Source organism: Prinia subflava, chromosome 8 (assembly GCF_021018805.1).
Source record: "Prinia subflava isolate CZ2003 ecotype Zambia chromosome 8, Cam_Psub_1.2, whole genome shotgun sequence".
Classification (NCBI taxonomy): domain Eukaryota; kingdom Metazoa; phylum Chordata; class Aves; order Passeriformes; family Cisticolidae; genus Prinia; species Prinia subflava.
Window position 1 is genome coordinate 16,055,483 of NC_086254.1, and position 18,025 is coordinate 16,073,507.

The following is an 18,025-nucleotide window of genomic DNA, read 5'->3' on the forward strand; positions in this document are numbered from 1 at the left end:
GGGGGGATCCTGCCCTGCCCAGGTGAGACCCCACCTGCAGAGCTGCCCCAGCCTGGGACCCCAAAATCAGGACCTGGAGCTGCTGGAGAGAGCCCAGAGGAGCCCTGGAGCTGCTCCCAGGGCTGGAGCCCCTCTGGAGCCAGGCTGGGACACCTGGGGGGGCTCCCCTGGAGAGGAGAAGGCTTCAGGGAGAGCTCAGAGCCCCTGGCAGGGCCTGAAGGGGCTCCAGGAGAGCTGGGGAGGGACTGGGGACAAGGGATGGAGGGACAGGACACCGGGAATGGCTCCCACTGCCACAGGGTCACACTGGTTTAGGCTGTGCTTGCATTGATTTGAGCAGTTTGTCCCACCTCTGTCCCCTCAGTGCCACACCTGGCACATTATCCAAAATTTCCTGGTGCTCCAGGTATTGCTTTTTTTCCTCAGGATGCATTTTAGTGAGCCTGACTTCCCTCCCTGGCTGTGCTGGGACTCTGGCTGGCACAGCCCTAATTACCAAGGGTTGGGATTTGTAATTCCTGGCACAGAAACAGCATTAATGGATTTTTGTTCAGCTCCATTTTATCAGCCTTCCCAGCCTGCCTCTTATCTCATTACTTTGGGGAGGGCTGAGATGGGATTAAGAGAAGTGCAGGCCTGCTAAAGGCAGCTGGAAACCCAGGAGCCGGGCTGGATCGATACAGATCCATCAGGAGAGCCTGCAGGGAGGAGTGACAGGATGGACCCCGGCCTGGGGGACAGGAACGGAGCTCAGGGACACAGGAATGTGTCCTGGAGCCTGCTGGGCTGAAGTGAAGCACGTGTGGGGGCACCTGACACCTTCCTGCACATCCAACACTTGTCCTGACTCAGCTCTCTGCCGTGCTGCCGATGAATATCTCGGCTGGGTGAAACTTTCCCAGGCTTCCCGAAGGTTTCCCGGTGCCTCCTGCATCCAAAGGAGCTGCTCTCCCTTTCCCCGAGGGAAACTGGGCTGTGTGGGATGTGCTGGTCACTGTCTGAGGGCTCAGGATGGAGCTGGAGGAAGGAGGGGAAGGGGCCGCCGGTGTTTAGGTTGGGAATCAGGATGCAAAGTCTGGAAACTTCTCCAGAGTAATGCTGAGGTTCCCAAGGGAGTGAGAACAGGTCTTGTGGGAGCAGGTTTTTCTGCACCTGGAGCAATCCCAGGGCAGTGACCTTTTCCCTGAATGCTGCCAGCTCCTGCTGCATCCTCCTTTTTCCTGATCCTTGTGGGCAGGATGTGCTCAGAGGCGATCTCATCTCCCTGGGGGCGAGGAGCAAGCGTCCCTGCCGGGCACAGAACCCTCCACTGACACTGGTGTGGTTTGGGGAATTTTCTTGCAGCAGCCCGGGCATGGTGCAGGCACTGACACAAAAATGGGTTCATCCTCTGGAGCAGGACAGGCCTGGAGGGCCCTGGAGCTGCCTGTCCTGCTTTGCCTGGATTCCTGAGGCTGCCAGCCATGGGAAGGGGATTTCCATCCCTCCTCCAGCGTGCTGAGGGCTCTGGTGCATGTGGGCACTGAGTAATTTCACGTGGCGTGGCTGCTCTCCAGCCAGGAGTGGGGATGCAGCCTCTCAAGTTGGCTCCTTGGTCCCAGCTCTCTTTAATCCAGTTCTTCCCTTTCTGCCTGGAAGCTCTGAAGAACCCCCAGGACCCTCCTGGGGACCCCTCTTTTCTGTCACCCCCTGTGCCATCCTTCACCCATTTCTCCACACACTTCCTCAGGCTTCCCCTTCCCAGTGAAAACCTGGGAAAACTTTTTTTTCACCTGGCACTGGGCACAGATCTCTGCTCGTTCTCTCTCTCCTCATTTCTGTCCCTTCCCCTAATTCCCTCCTTTAATTTGCCTTTGCTTATTTTGAATACAGAGCTCCTCCATCGCAGTGTTTATACTTCACAAAGCCTCATTGCTTATTCTCCTTCTTACATCCCTCCCTAACTGCCTCAGCTCCCTGTGCCCTTTCCCTGCTTCCAGAGAATCCAGGATGGATCCCAGTCCCTGTGCCCAGCTGCCTGCACAGTTCCCATATCCCAGGAATGCTGTTCCCAGCCCCTGCAGTGCCTCAGCCACAAATCCTTCTCTTTCTCATCCCTTCCAAACCCCTTTCCCTGGAGCCAGCCTCTCTCAGAGCCTCCCAGGCTCGGTGCAGCCTTGAGGAATGTCCCTGTCACCTTCTGTGGGTGCTCAGAGCCTCCCCAGCTGCTCTGGGAGCTGTGGAGGTGCTGGTGGCACCTCCTGGGTTTGTCCCCCTGGTGCCAGGTCAGTGCCATCAGCCTGCTCTGGGAGCTGTGGAGGTGCTGGTGGCACCTCCTGGGCTTGTCCCCCTGGTGCCAGGTCAGTGCCATCAGCCTGCTCTGGGAGCTGTGGAGGTGCTGGTGGCACCTCCTGGGTTTGTCCCCCTGGTGCCAGGTCAGTGCCATCAGCCTGCTCTGGGAGCTGTGGAGGTGCTGGTGGCACCTCCTGGGTTTGTCCCCCTGGTGCCAGGTCAGTGCCATCAGCCTGCTCTGGGAGCTGTGGAGGTGCTGGTGGCACCTCCTGGGTTTGTCCCCCTGGTGCCAGGTCAGTGCCATCAGCCTGCTCTGGGAGCTGTGGAGGTGCTGGTGACACCTCCTGGGTTTGTCCCCCTGGTGCCAGGTCAGTGCCATCAGCCTGCTTCGGGTCCCCTTCTCCGTATCAGCCCCGGTCACGATTTCCCCTCAATTCTTCCCAAAATAGGCCTGAAGCACAAATGCCCCGATTCCCATCTCGCCAGGGTGTGGTGAGGAGCAAGTGCTGGCTGCAGCCCAGCTCTGTTCCCCTCCAGGAGCTCCTGGACCAGGGTGGGGCTCTGATATAATTCTTTTTTGGTTGTTTTTTACTAAGCTGAGTTCTCAAGTCGCATTTTAAGCCGCAGCAAGAGAAGTGACGCCGTCATCCATGAGCCGGGGAGGGACTGAAAAAGTTGGAGAGCAAGTGGACAGAAAGTGTGAGAAAAGAAGGGATGAGGATGTGGGAAGCTTTGGGCTGAGCAAATCGAGGCCCCTGGAGCTGTGGGGACAGACCCAGAGCTCGGGATGAGAACAGCTCTGCCACGGAGCCCAGCGTGGGCAGGGTGAGCTCAGGCCCTCCGGAGAGGAACGCCCAAAGTTTAATTTTCCTGAGCTGAAATTTTCTCACCGCTGCACTTTTCCTGCCCGTGGCTCGGTCCTCCTCCTCCCCTTCCCCAGGCAAAGCGATCTGAACTGGAATCATTCTGCAGACGGAGCCCAGGACACTGCACCATTCCAAATCTTTCCCGCTGGTCATTCCAGAGGGAACCTGGAGCTCTGTGGTGCTCAGCAGCTCAGGATCCTTTTCCATGGTGGAAAAACCTTTCCACAGACCCCAGAGCCACTGCTGCTGTCCCCTCTGCCCTCCCCTCGAAGGGGACACCTCTGTCCCCTCTCCTGTCCTCTCCTGTCCTCCATTTAAGAGAGAAGGGATCACTTCAAAACGTTTTAAACATTATTTATTGCTGCAGAATCATTGAAGGGTGAGAACATCTTCACCAAGGGTCTGTGGTCAGTGGTCCCAGATCACAGGCTACAAGGTCTCCTAAAGGTTAATTAGCCAATAAACTGCCACAAAGAATGTTTTTACTTTCACACCAGTCGCTAATTAATTTGTCTTACACGTCTCTGCTGCAGTGCAGATTCTCTTGACCAATCATCTAATGACTCACACACTTACAACACCTTAAAACTTCTTATTACCTTTATACCTACTTCTATATTTTAAACTTTAAAACCTTCCACTACTTACCTTAATGTGTTTCTATCCAAACTACAAACTCACATTTTTACTGATGGTCTCCAAACTTGGAAGCCTTTTCCAAGGTCTCAGGTTGAACCCTGTCTACTTTTTAAATAATAATTATTATTATTATTTATATAAATAGATTTAATAGATTTAATATATTTATACAAATATTTTTTTATATTTTTATTTATTTATTTAGGCCTGCATACACAAGACTCTGAAAATTTTCTGGGCCTGGAATTCTCACAGTCCAGCTCATCCCGAGGAGCAGGGAAGGATCTGGCAGGAGCTGAAAATAGCTTTCCTGTCAGAGTTTTCCATGAGACCTTTGGGGCTCCTTATCTCCCTGCTGCCGTTCTGGCACGGATGAGCTGCAGATGGAGCAACCTCCAGGAGCAGCTCCCGAGGTTTCCCGCAGGAGCCGGGGCCGTTGTCCCGCGGGATATTCTGAATTTCGGTCACCGTGGGGTTACAGCAGCCTCTGCTTCAGCAGGAAGATTTGAGGGGGGAGTGAAACCTGCCCAATATCAGGGGTGGGGGATGTTGAGAGCCCTGGGGTTGGTGACAGCAGGATTTGGAGCTGTTGGGAGGATGCTGGAGGAGCTCTGGAATCCCTGCCCTGCTCCCAGCAGTGAAAAAATCATCGGGATTGTGCCATGTGTCAATAAAGGCTGTAATTTTCTGTGGAAACAAATAAATTCCTGTGAGGAAGCAAACAGAGCTGCTGCTCTGCCCAAAATCTGCCTCCTCACCCTGAATTCAGGGTCCATCCCCTGCTCAGGTGTCACCAGGCTGCGGCCCCGGGGCGGGCTTGGCAGCGGCCACCTCCTGGTGCTTTCCACAAGTGCTTTCCTGACCCTGGAAGAATTTTCTCGTGGCCTTAATGAGCCATCTGGGGGCAATTAGTTCTCGGTTTTATGACATCCTGGCTTTTCTCACGGAACGTGGCACGGCCGGGTTCTGCAGCCACATCTGGGAGGGAGGGAGGGAAGCAGAGGGAGGTGCTGAGTCGAGCTTTGCATCCATCCTCGTTCTTTTAGAGGATCCAGGTGCAGGTGTGACCCTGCAGGAGCTCCATCCACATCCCTGGAGGATCCATCCTGCTGGGATTTGTTGCTCTCGAGCAATTCCCGAGGTTTGGGTCGAGCCGGCTTCCCCAGCCGCCCTATCCTGGAGTTTCCTGAAGTGAGGGATTACAGAAAGGATTAGATATAAACCTCTGCTGCTGCAGTAAATCACGATTTTCACTGCTGCCAGCTAGGCAGGGAGGGGAGCCGGCGGGGCCGGCGTTTCCCGTGGCAGCGCTGCTGACCCCAATTATTTTGGGGTGATAAACCCCCAGCCGTCCCTGGCCTGCCATAAACTGCTCCCCTGCCTGCAAAACCGACGGGCTTGAGGAGGAAATAACAAACAGCCTTTCCCACTGCGCTGTTTCCTAAGTTCTTGGCATTTTGGGGTGATGTTTTGGAGGTTTTTCTCTGACCCCAGGTGTGTGATCACCTCGAGTGGAGGTTTTGGGATTGGCCCTAAAATTCGTGGGAGCAGCTGGAGAGACCTTCCATCACTCAGATGATGCTTGGGACAGAGCTGTCACAGTTTTTATCTTACAGAGGAAGGAGGTGAGGTATAAAGTGTGTTCCTTACTGCTGGAAGGGAGGATTTCTGGGATTTCTGGGATTTCTGGGATGTTTGGCCCGGATCTCCCTGCTCTGCCCCACCGCCTGTGCTGGCAGCTCCTCGTGCTGCTGATCCCAGTCCCGGTGCTAGGAAGAGCCAAAAGGAGGAGCTGCTGCTGGGAAGCTCCTTAATTTGGATTCCTAAGGATGAGATTCATTCAAATGAAGTTCTGATTGTCCCTAATTTCACAGACCACGTGCAGCAAACACTCCAAGAAATCCATTAAAAATCCTGCGTGGAAGAAAAGCCCATTGAGCTGTTCCACTGGGAATGGCAGGGCTTTGTTTTCTTCTATTTTCCCTTTCTAGTTCCCTCCATCAGCTAATGGCTTTTGCTGACAGATATTTATCATACTGAACATGCTTTCCCTAGCCTTGGAAAAATAGAAATCTTTACTCCTGGCTCCAATAAAAAAATCAGCCCAGGATCCCTGAAGGAACCAATGTGGATATCAATCCTTCTGCTGCCATCCCTGCTCTGGGAGTCGTTAGGAGGAGAATGGCAAAAGCAGAAGGTGAAGCCACCCAGGGTTAGGAACAAGCCCTGAATTATTATTTTTAATTTTTTTTTCCAGCCAGAAATGTCGTGTGCTTAATGAGCTGAGGGGCAGAGCGTGCAGGGGGAAGGAAAACTTCCCCCAGAGTCAAACCTCCCCTCCTTTCCACCCTCGTGCTGATTTCCTCCTTTCCTGCAGCCCTTTAGGAAGCTGAAATCTGCTCCCAGCCCTGTCTGCAGCAAGTGAAATCCTCTGTGTTTGGATTAACCAAGCCTGGCCTTACAGAAACCTCTGTTAAGCACAGCTCAGCAAAGCTGAGCATCCCAGATCCGTGGGGCGGTGCTGACAGATTTATGGCCGAGGAAACAACCCGTGACTCGTGAGATGCTGCTCCCCACCATAAATGCACTTAGGACAGTTTTTTCCAGCACTAATTGGGATGAGGATTGATGTCCTCGCCCCTTCTCTCCAGAGGGGCTGGCAAACACCAGGGGCTTCCCTTTGGAGCTTCTTGGAGCTCTAAAAATTGCTGAAGTGACTTTTTTTTTTTTAATTCCTGCTGTCCCGGTGATTTTTGGAGATCTGAGGAGTCTGAGCGGGTTTGTAGAAGCTCTCGAGCTCTCTGTGTATGAGAATATGTGTGACTACATCTGTATATTTACATTTTATGTATATGTGAACACGTGTGTGGAGACTAAAAGGAAATTAACTCCTATTCCATTGCTCAGGGCTGAGATCTGCACATTCTCTTTGGAATATTTCATGCCAGATATGAGCTCTGCCTTACGTTCTGAATAAAAAAAATTTAATTAAATTGGTGTTTGTGAGCTGCTGCAGGGTGGGGATGGGGGTGGCTTTGGCCACTCTCTGGCTCAGGAAATAAAATGACGCCACTGGTGGGAGCTGCAGGGTGACAGGCACCAGCTTTGGGAAAATCCAAAATTCCTGGATGTCCCTTTCCAGCAGGGACCACAGTGGGGATGCCCTGGATGAGGCACTGAGCACCTCAGGGACAGGTGAGAGAATTTCAGTGCTCTGGTCATTCCATTCATGGGAGAAAAACATTTTGTACAGAGCTCCAGCACAGCAGGAGGAATTTTTTCATGGATGATATAATCCCAAAGGTAATTCAGAGGGTAACAGAGCCAGCAGAGCTGGTTTTCAGCCAACCCAGGGGTGTTTCCCTGGGTGCTGGGCTGGGTTTGACCATTTCAGGGTCTCTGAGTTGCCTCTCTGCTTCCCTTTGTTTCCTTTTTCCTGGGAATTCAGCACAATTTCCTCTGTTTCACTCCAGGCACGAGGTCTCAGGATGCAAAATTCGAGTAAAGATTCATCCTGGCTGATGGGCAAAAATGGGAAAAGCATTGACCAGGGGGGCAGGTAGGAATGGCTGGAATCCACAAGGATTTCCCTGGATTGGATATTAGGAAAATAGATTGGATATTAGGAAAATTCCTTCAGGGAAAGGCTTTGGAGTCACCCTCCCTGGAAGTGTTAAAAAAAAAGTGAATTTGGCACTTGGGGAATGGGTTAATGGTGGCTTTGAGTTAATGGCTGGACTGGATGATCTCACAGGGCTTTTCCAGCCTGGATGATTCCATGATTCCGTGATTCCAACTGGGCTCCACCTGCTGAGGAGCTCAGCTGCTGTCCTGGGAAAGGATAAAAATTGATGGAGCCCCTTCCAGCCCCGCTCTGCAGGGATTCCAGCCCAGCCCTAAATAAGAAACAGCCCCGGTGCTTCCCCCTCATGGATCCCTCTGCCTTCTGCACTGGCTTGGGGATGTTCTGGACTGGGAAACCTTCAGGGATTCATTATCCAAACCACGCTGGCTTTCACTGCAGAGCTCCAATTGTGGTTTCTGGGCTTGGGCTGAGATTATTGCGTTTAAATTCAAGGCAGATCTCCTCCGCTCCTGGGGAGTGAGTGGGAGATCCTTGCCCTGCTGGGAAATCGGAGCTGCAGGGGCTGCGGGAGGGGCTGGCTGCAGCTCACCTGGCTGCCCAGGTAACACCTGGGCTGCTGCTTGCTCCAGAACCTGCTGAGCTGTGGATCTGTTAGGTTTGAGTGGAGAAGGGCTGGTGAGGGAATGCAGAGCTAAGGAAAGGGACTTTGGACAAGAGGAAATGGCTTCCCACTGCCAGGGGGCAGGAATGGGTGGGATACTGGGATGGAATTCCTCCCTGGGAGGGTGAGAAGGGCTGGGCTGGAATTCCCAGAGCAGCTGTGGCTGCCTCTGGATCCCTGGAAGTGCCCAAGGCCAGCTTGGAGCCACCTGGGGCAGTGGAAGCTGTCCCTGCCCGTAGCTGAGGTGGAACTGGATGGACTTTAAGGTCCCTTCCAACCCAAACCAGTCTGGATTTCCATGAAGCAGCCACTGATTTGGGCTGGGTAACAAAGCCCAACCCTCAGTGGAGAGAACCAGCACAGACTTTGCTCCCTGTCCCTGCCCACGAGGCTCTCGTGGATAAAACCCCACGCTCAGGGCCCACGGTGCAGCCCGACCCTGCCCTGGCTCTGTTCTTTCATGTGCTGCAGCCTCGGTGTTTGGCAGGGGCCGAGCAAAGCCCAGATCTCGTTTCAGCTGAAACAGGAACCTCTCTGCAGCAGCCGTCCACGCCAGATGGTCTCAGCTGGGTCGAGCTCCAAGAGGATGAGGAAAAAGCTGTGTAAAATCTAAAAGCTGTGTAAAATCTGTCCTGGAGACGTGGCCCCAGAGTCTCCTCCAGGGAGAGAGGGAACATCAGAGTTTGGACTGCTTTAACTCAGCCTGGGCCAACTTTTAGGGGTGAACCCGCACGGGGGGCTGTGCTCAGAGATTTCAGAGGTGAGGGCAGAGCGGGCACAGCCCGGGCAGGAGTGAGGTGCCCGTGTGCTGGGCTGGCTCCAACCCCATTTCTGCCGGGCAGGAGCAGGGAAACAGCCCTGGGGCTGGAGGGGACAGGGACCCCGAGCCCTGGGAGCAGCGGGGATCCCGGGGATCCCGGCAGAGCAGACCCAGGGCTCTTTTCCTGCCAGCCCCGTGGTTCTGCCTGCTTTGGTTCCTATTAACAAACCCCGGCGGTTTCCAGCTCCTGCTGCTCCGAGAGGGGCGGGAGCTCCTCAGCCAAGACAAATGGGATAAATATTCCCAGGATCTGGCCAGGGCTCCAGGAAAGCAGAGAGTGCAGGGAGTGATTTGGATGATGCCTCCAGACAGGACCATCATCCCAGCAGCGCTTCCTGAGGAGGTTCAGCCAGACAGAGCTGGGCCACAGCGGGCAGGACACGGCCTCTGCCACCCCTGGCACTGGCACCAGCTGTGGTGGGGCTGGGAATGCCAAATCCCAATCCCTGGGACATTCTCAGGGGTCTGCTGGGGTTTTTTTTAGGTCCATTTTCCCGGCCAGTGCAGGCAGAGAAGTTTCTGCTGCTGTGATCCCGGTCTGTGCCCAGCGAGGATGTCACTGTGCAGTGCCCAAACGGGGTTTTTGCAAAGGAAGGGGAGGAAAATCCAAGTGAAATCCAAGATAAATCCATCCCTAATGGTGAATCCTTTGAGAAAGCCAAGCACTGCTCCCGGAGCTGCTGTGGGGTTTGGGGAGCATCCCCCAGCTCAGGAGGAGTTGTGGGTTACCTGTGGGTTACCCCCGCCTGCCCAGGGCTTTGCTTTTGCCCCTCTCATCCCCACAGGCTCCAAAAACACTTGGACTCCCTGCCTGGGCATCCTGGCACTCCCTGGCATCCCCAAAAGGGGTGGAGAACAGGAGCAAGAAGGAGCCAAGCCACCAGCTGGGCGGGCCATGGGCAGGTTTGAGCTCCATCTCCACGGGGATTAAACCTCTGCCACTCCAGAGGAGCAGCAGGACAGCTCTGCCCGTGGCAGGGCACGAGGAGGGGAGGAAGTTTTGCTCGTGCTGCCTGCCAGGAATAATTGGGATCTTCTCACTCCCCTCTGTTGGAGGCTCTCCAGGAACACACAGACCTGTTCCTCCCCTTGTGCCCCAGGGAGCACCGAGCACGAGTCACGAGCCTCCTGCCCTGATTTCAGAGGGAAAAGCCAACCTGGGACAGCGAGTTCCAGTTCCCATGGAGAGGAGGAGTCCCTGGGAGCCTCTCAGTGCTCCCCTGGGCCTCACAGAGGGGCTGTGCCCTCACCTGGAGCTGTGACATGCAGCCCTCACATCCCCAGCCCACCCCAGCGATCCTTTCCCAGCATCTCTACTCTGTGAATTTGGTTTTCCCTGCCTCTCCTGGCCAGGGCAGGGGGTTTCCCTTGGATCTTGCAGCTTTTCCAGCTGCAGGGGCAGCAGACCCCAAGGCTGTGTCCCAGCTGCACGGACAGGGCTCGGGGAGCTGCTGCACGGTAGCTCCAGAGAAGGGATCTGGGGATTAAATTTCCAGGAACTGCTGGGGCCCGACTCAGTTTTGAGCCACCCTATTAAAAATAAACACAGAGCTATAGATGGGCCATGCTCGGCCCAAAAAGCTGATTTTTATCGGGCCTGACTGGGCCTTGGGATGGAAAGAGGGCTCGCCTGGAGCCACTCTGGATTCCCAATCTTGGGAGGATTTGGGAAGCAGAAAGTTCGAGCCGGGGCCTCTGTGAAATTCTGGCTGCTCAGAGATTTTCCCACATTTTCGTCAGACCTACAGCTCATTCGAGTGTTTGTTTTCCAGAGGCTTTAAGGGCTGAAAAGCTCCCTGTGTCTGTCTGGTGATTCCTGGTTTCTGCAGGAGCTGGACACCGAGTCCCTGCAGGGTTAAAGACTGGGGAAAAAGGGATTTTTTCCGTCCCGGTTTAGAAGGTGCAGGAGGCAGCAGAAAGGCAGAGCTGGAGGATGGACACCTGCCTGGGGATGCTTTTCAGCCAAGGTTTCCATCTGTGCAGCCAGAGCCGTGAGATGCCCAGGGAATAAATTCCCCACTGCCTCCCCCATGGTGGGAACAGCAGGGTGATCACAGGGGGTGGCTCCTCTCTGAGATGGAAATTTCTCCTCTGGCCAGAGGCAGGGATCTTGGCTGGCATCCCCGCTCGCTGTCACCGAGCCTCGCCACCTTCCAGGGCTCGCTTTGTTCACAAAGAGCCTCAGATAAGCTCTTGGCAGGGGTGCAGAGGCATTAGCAGGGCTCAGGGCAGGGGGGGTTTGTTTTAACCTCTTGTGTCCCTCGGGAGCTGCAGCTCAGACACAGAGCCCGGGGCTGGGGCAGCTCCCGAGGCCCTGCAGGGGTGGGATCAAGGAGGGTACATGGAATATCCCGAGCTGGAAAGGACCCACAGGGATCCGAGCCCTGCGCAGGCAGCCCAATAATCCCACCCTGTCCCCGAGCATTGTCCAGCTGCTCCCGGAGCTCTGGCAGGGGTGGGAATGTGCCCGTTCCCCAGGGAGCCAGGGGGGAAGAACCTTCCCCGAGGTCTGAGCTGACCCTGCCAGGGGCAGCTCCAGCCCTTCCCTGGGTCCTGTCCCTGCCCAGAGCAGAGCCCGGAGCTGCCTCTCCCTCCCCTTCCCACCACGAGGGAGTTGCAGATTTGGAATGAGATCTCCCTCCCCTCAGTGTCCCCTTCCCCAGGATCAGTCACACTAAAAGTTTCCCCACAACAGAATTCCTCAGCCTCTAAAGAGGCTGAAAAACCTCTGGAACCCCAAACTCCCCCAAGGAGCGATTGGAGGGAGCCAGACCGAGGCACCCCACGGGACGCTGACCTCCCTGACCCCGAGCACAGCCCCGGAGCCCTGCAGCACCCCCAGATCCCCAGGGAAGGGCAGCCTGGCAGCCCTGCAGCACCCCCAGATCCCCAGGGAAGGGCAGCCTGGCAGCCCTGCAGCCTCCCCTGCGCTCAGCCTCGGCCATCTCCGCTCCTCGGGCTGTTTACCCGAGCCAGAATTGGCCAGAGGCGCCCGGCCCCGCTGCGTGCCAAGGGAGGAAGCGGGCACAGCGCAGCTCTCGTGGCTGGCACCCAACTCCCTGCACGCTCCCCGGGCAGGACAAAGGGCCAGGAGGAGGCCCCGGCCCCTGGCAGGGCCCGTCCTGGTGCCAGCGTGGTGAAATCCTGGGCACTGACGATGCCCCGGGAGGAGAGACTGGACAGAGCTAAAAAACAAACTCGGTGTTTATTGAAAAACCTCCAGATCCACCTTGGGCAGGACAGGAGCCTGCCCAGGGCTGTGAAAAATCATACTTTGGGGGCTTTTGGTTTGGTTGGTTTTTTGGGTTTTTGGGGTTTTTTTTTTGTTGGTGGTTTTTTTTTTTTGAGGGGGTGGTTGAGTTGTGGTTTGTTTTTTTTTTTTTGTTTTTTTGTTTTTTCTATTTTTGTGGATTTTTTTGTTTGGGTTGGGTTTTTTTTGTGGTTTTGTTTTTTGGGTTTTTTGGGGTTTTTTTGGGGTTGTTTTGGTTTGGGTGGGGTTTTTTTTGTTATTGTTTTTTGTGGATTTTGTTTGTTTGGTTTTGTTTTGTTTTTTGGTTTTTTTTTGTTTGGTTTTGGTTTTTTTCTTCTCCTCCAGTAAACACCAGTTGCTATAAAGCTGCCGTCAGGAAAACCACTGAAGAGAGGAACAAGCAGGGGACAGTCCAGGCACGGTGTCACCTCCCAGATTTCTCCATCCAGCAGTTTGGAGGAGAAGCCCAGCACGGGCAGCCCCCCGTGATTCCCCCCGGTGCCCGGCTCGGATGTGCCAGGCAGAGCCAGCTTCGTGTCCCAGGGGCACAGAGGGGACACGCCGGGCTCTGACACCCCCTGGGCAGCGCTGGGGACCACCCTGGGGTGTCACAGCAGCCTCAGAGTGACCCCCGCAGTGTTGTCCCTCCTGTTTGTGCTCCCCTCCTGCCCTGGTTGTGCCCCAAATCAGGGCTGGGGTGCCCCCGGGGTGTTTGGCTTCCTTCTCCTTCCAAAGCCGAGGATTTTCCTGCCCGTGGGTCCCCCCCGGAGTCACCCGGGGACACTGAATCCTCTCCCACCTCCCTTCCAGGTGACGGGAAACAAAAGGAGCCCGGATTTTTAAAAGCAGGAAGGAGGATTCTGTAAACCGTCTACAAATGTATCCTCCGGAGATGAGCCTTGGCTCTGGCTCCCAGCCCGGGGACAGGGAGAGGGACATGGACAGGGACAGGGACAGGGACAGGGACAGGGACAGGGACAGGGAGGAAGGGATGGAGGAGCGGGAGCATCCCAGGCCGTGTCCCCCTGCCTGGGACACCCCAGAGTGAAAATCCCGGGGTCTCTGCACACCTCGGGCTAGAGCTGCTGCCTCTGAGCTGGGATGAAATGATTTTAATTCCTTAACCCTGCTGGTTGTGGCTGATTGCCCCAGGGATTCAGGGAGTGCTGTGTGAAGGAATAAAATTCACAGGAAAGAGAGGCCCCCCTGCTCTGCAGGCAGGGCCACCAAAATCCCCGACGTGTCTGGGGAGTCCAAGGCTTTGGAGTCGTGGGATCCCAGAATCCCAGAATGGTTTGGGTTGGAAAGGACCTTGAAGCTCATCTCATTCCAACCCCCAGCTCTGGGCAGGGACAGCTTCCACCATCCCCGGCTGTTCCATCCGACCCGGATCCCCTGGATGCTCCCAGGGCTTCCATGGACACCCTGTGCCCTCACAGAGCCCTCGCTTTTCCTCCTTGCCTTTCCCCAAGCCTTTCCTGAGCCCTGATTGCCATCACCGGCTCCTGGCTGGTTCTGCTGGCGGAGAATTCCAGGTGGGATGAGCTGTCCTGATTCATTTCCCAACAGTTGCTGCCCTTGGGGTGCAACCAACGAAACCCAAACCTCGGAGAGGCTCATCAGGAGCTCATCCCAAACCTCTGAACCTCAGAGAGGCTCATCCAGGAGCTCATCCCAAACCTCGGAGAGGCTCATCAGGAGCTCATCCCAAACCTCTGAACCTCGGAGAGGCTCATCCAGGAGCTCATCCCAAACCTCTGAACCTCGGAGAGGCTCATCCAGGAGCTCATCCCAAACCTCTGAACCTCAGAGAGGCTCATCCAGGAGCTCATCCCAAACCTCTGAACCTCGGAGAGGCTCATCCAGGAGCTCATCCCAAACCTCTGAACCTCGGAGAGGCTCATCCAGGAGCTCATCCCAAACCTCTGAACCTCGGAGAGGCTCATCCAGGAGCTCATCCCAAACCTCTGAACCTCGGAGAGGCTCATCCAGGAGCTCATCCCAAACCTCGGAGAGGCTCATCCAGGAGCTCATCCCAAACCTCGGAGAGGCTCATCCAGGAGCTCATCCCAAACCTCCAAACCTCGGAGAGGCTCATCCAGGAGCTCATCCCAAACCTCGGAGAGGCTCATCCAGGAGCTCATCCCGAATCTCAGAGAGGCTCATCCAGGAGCTCATCCCAAACCTCTGAACCTCGGAGAGGCTCATCCAGGAGCTCATCCCAAACCTCGGAGAGGCTCATCCAGGAGCTCATCCCAAACCTCTGAACCTCGGAGAGGCTCATCCAGGAGCTCATCCCGAGCCAGCCTCGCACCACGCCGGCTGTCCGGGCTGATTTATGACATTCCTGGGATATAAACACCTCATCAGACCCCTGTTATTCCCTCATCGATCCCTGCTGGCTCCATGGGAGCTCCTGTGGGACTGGGAGCCGCTGGTCCCTGCCCAGACTGGGCTCTCCCAGGGTAGGGATGACTCTGGAGAGGGAGGACAGCGGGATTTGGGAATATCTTCCCTTAAAACTCTTCATTACGCGACTTCTACGCAAAATTTCAGGGAACTTTTTACAAGAGCACGGAGGGACAGGACACGGGGGTGGCTCCCCCTGCCAGAGGGCAGGGTTGGATGGGATATTGGGATGGAATTCCTCCCTGGGAGGGAGGTGAGGGGCCGGCATGGAATTCCCTGGGGCTGCCCCTGGATCCCTGGAATGCCCAGGGCCAGGCTGGAGCACCCTGGGGCGGTGGGAGGTGTCCCTGCCATGGCAGGGGTGGCACTGGGTGGGATTTAAGGTCCCTCCAGCCCAACCCATCCCATTCCACGATTCCTGGAACCATCCTGATCCCCCCTGGGATGAGCTGGGGCTGCCAGGGCCTGTCAGCGCCTCTGGGGATGGAGAGCAGAGCCCAGAGCAGCCAGGAAGCCCCGACAAGGGGCAGGCCCTGGCTGACATCCCCTCCTCCCTGGAGAGCAGCTCTTCCTGCCTCCCTGATCCTATTTACATCCTTCCCCCCCCAAAAAAACACCCTGGGAAGAACAAACCTCGACTTGCTGCTGCCAAAGGGGAAAACCAAAATCTGGAGAACCGAGGAGCTCCTGGGATGCAGGGGAGGGCAGCAGGGACCTGGCCCAGGGTTTTGGTGGCAGAAGGAAATAAGATATGAACGTGATACCTGGTTTAACTTCTCGCTTTTTATTTGGTTGTTTTTTGGTTTAGGGCACTTCCCTTTTCACTCTTAATTTCCAAGCAAATCTTTCAGCACTTTTGTTGTTGTTTTTCCCTAATTTGTTCTGGAACCAGCCAAATACAGGGCACTAAATTATTTTGTTTAGAGCACTAAATTATTTTGTTTGCATTCAGCTCTGCAGGTTTGAATCTCTTTAGGTTCTCTCCAAAATTGTCTCCTGGGTTGTTTGGCAGGACCTTCTCCAGCTCCTCTGTGCCCAGGAGCCTTGGAGGGAATTTACAATGAGCAGTAGGGAAACATTTAATTTGTGAGTCCTGAGGGAAAGGAAGAAGAGACAGGACTAGAGAAGGAGGTTTAGCCCTGACCTAGTAATCATAATAATTAGCGCAAATAATAATTAGTCCATGATTTTCTGACTTTTATAGACCTGGAAAAAAAAAAAAAAAGAGAAAGTAGAAAAAAGAAAAAAGAAAGTAGTTTTTTATCTGAAGGGCAACAAGTGACTGGGATGAGGGTGTGCAGGGAAAATACAAGTACAGCTGCTTTTCTCCCCAAGTGCTTCTCAAAGCACCTGACTTTAAAAACAAATTTTTTTTTGTTTAGTTCCTGGCCTCATTTCACCTACTGAATTTTAGAAAAGGTCAATTGACTTTTGTTCTTGTTTTTCTCCCCGCATAAAATTGCAGAGGAGCTGCTTTCCTAAATGAAAAAATGAAAAACTTATCTCTTTTTTTTTTTTTTTTTAACCGAGCCTTGAAAACACAGAGGAAGAAAATGTAAATATTTTCATCCCAGTTCTTTCGTGGATGAAAAGTGAGGGGTTTTTTTCCCCCTTGCTGCTGTCTCCAGCTGCCCTGCACTGCACTTACTCGAAAACCTGGGTCTGATTTAAAAGCTCAGAGGGGAATTGTTTAGAAAATCAACCTAATACTTACAGCCTTTCCTTTGATTCCTCGGGAGTAAAGCCAAGCCAGGCTGCTGCGGGGAAGGAGGAAAATTCAGGATGCTCTGGTGCCTCCACACTCGTTTTTAACCTGTCCTTCACCAGCGCCTCCAGGTGCCAGCACCAGTAAAGGTGAGTCCTGACCCTGCCCAAATCGCGATCCCGCACAAACACGTCCGGCTCTGGGAGGCGGAAAAGGAGGAATCACGAGATTCCCACATGTACAAACCCATCGATTGCCGGGAAGGGGCTGCCAGCCTCTTAATTGCCAATTAACAGGCGCGGTGTGTCCGTCCCGTCCCCTTGGCAGCGCTGTAAACACGGCAGCATTCCCAAATCCCATCCCTGGGGAATCCTGAGCCAGGAGCGTTTTTTCTCCCTTTTTCCACCCTCCCCACCCCCCGGTCCCCCAGAACGTGTCACGTTGGATTTTTTAAATTATTATTTTTATTATTTTTTTGCTCTCCTGAGGTTTTTTTCCCTCCTTTTCCCGAGGTTTGTCTTGGCGCGTGGCTGGCGGAGCGGGGGGCGCCCAGAAGCCGAGAGCGAAGCTTTGAGATTCTTTTATGTAAACGGACGCTGATTGTAATTACGCTGCTCTAATTGCTGCTGAGCAAATAAACAGCGAAGGGCAGCAGCAGCCCCGGGGCAGGCGGGGATTGTGCAACCCCTGCAGAGCCCCGGAGGATGGGACAAAACTCGAGAAAATCGGGAATTTTTCACTGCCCTGCCCTGGGGCACGGGAGCGGCTCAGGGAGAAGGGGATTGAGAATTAGCTTCGCACTAGGGGGAAAAAATCCTTTTTTTCCCCTTTTTGGGGTGTTTGGCTCCAAGTGGATGTGCTGGGAGGATCTCTGAGTGAGTTTTAGGGAATACCATGGGATCGTGGAGTGGTTTGGGATGGAAGGGACATGAAGGAACATCCAGTGCCACCCCTGCCATGGGCAGGGACAAATTCCACTGTGCCAGGGTGCTCCAGCCTGGCTTTGGGCACTGCCAGGGGTCCTGAGCTCCTCACCCATGGAGCAGCCAGGACGTGGCTTCGCTGTGCCTCTTCCCTGCCAGGACCTGGGGATGATCCTGCTGCTGGACAGGACCTGGGAGGGATTTAGGCCAGGTCCTGGCCTCTCCCCTGTGCCCAGGCAGGAACAGCCCAGCCTGGAGGCCACGAAAGCCTCACTTAGGAGATCCACAGCTTCCACACTTCTTCATTTCATTTTAATTAAGCCATCTAATCCCCGGCATTTCGTCGGCTCGTGTCTTTCATCCCTGATTTTATTGGTGTGCTCTGGATTTGGGCAGCACCCAGCAAAGGCAGCCTTGGGGAGTGACTGGAGCTCCCTCTTCCAGAGCCAGCCTCATCCAGGAGGTTTCTTGGTGCAACCCACCAGATCCAGGTGGGATTTTTGGACCTGGGTGTGGCCATCGGCAGGGACAGAGCTCTGGCTGGAGCTGTCCCCAGGCTGGGATTGCAGGGAGGGATTTGTGGAGCCAGGGAGGGAATGGGGAGGGCTCCATCCACCTCCTCACTCCTGGCTGGTTTCCAGGCTAAAACCCCAGCATGTTCTACATTTAATTCTCATTTTCTCTGTGTCCATCCATGGATCCATCTATGGATCCAGCCATGATCCATTAATCCAGCCATGGACCCATCCATGGACCCATCCCTCCCTCCATCCATCCATCCCTCCATCCATCCATCCATCCCTTCATCCATCCATGGATCCATGGATCCATGGATCCATCCATCCATCCATCCATCCATCCATCCATCCATCCCTCCCTCAATCCCTCCCTCATC